This window comes from Sinocyclocheilus rhinocerous, unplaced genomic scaffold (assembly GCF_001515625.1).
Source record: "Sinocyclocheilus rhinocerous isolate Xijiao unplaced genomic scaffold, SAMN03320098_v1.1 scaffold589, whole genome shotgun sequence".
NCBI classification, from domain to species: domain Eukaryota; kingdom Metazoa; phylum Chordata; class Actinopteri; order Cypriniformes; family Cyprinidae; genus Sinocyclocheilus; species Sinocyclocheilus rhinocerous.
This window is the reverse complement of record NW_015635524.1, coordinates 343052-343659: the sequence shown is the minus strand read 5'-3', so window position 1 is coordinate 343659 and position 608 is coordinate 343052.

Here is a 608-nt window from a genome sequence, read left to right as displayed (position 1 = left end):
AAATTTTTTACATTTATTAAATGTTTATTTTGCTCTGTTACTGGCCAAACTAACCTTAAACAAACAAACACAAATATATGCAACATGAAGCAACTGCACAAAACAAAAACATCAGACGGGCTGAATGAATATTTTATTATTACTCTTTATTATTGTTAGTGTTTTATTACCTTAATTATATGTATGTCTGCACTATGGGAAGCTCCTGACACCAAGACGAATTCCTTGTGTGTGTAAACACACTTGGAAATAAAGCTCTTTCTGATTCTGATGAAAATGCAAATTCAATCTCTGACAGCAGGTGGCGCTTATAGAACAGTAGCAATATCGTTTCCTGGGTTATTGCTGTATGCAGCGCTGCGCTTATTTACACTCCTTTAATATGTATTTAACGAAGGTAAGAGGAAAAAGAAAATGCCATCGAAACTTTTCTGAAGACAGTCAGTTCTCCTCAGAAATACATCCATATTAACCCCCACCCTAATTCCATAATTATGGTTTTCTTTCATTTGAGCATCGCAAACAATTAATTTGTTCTGTCTGGTACAGTATTTTCTCTGCTTGCGCGACTATTCTCTCCTCTTTGTGTCCGTGTTCAGTGCATCTGT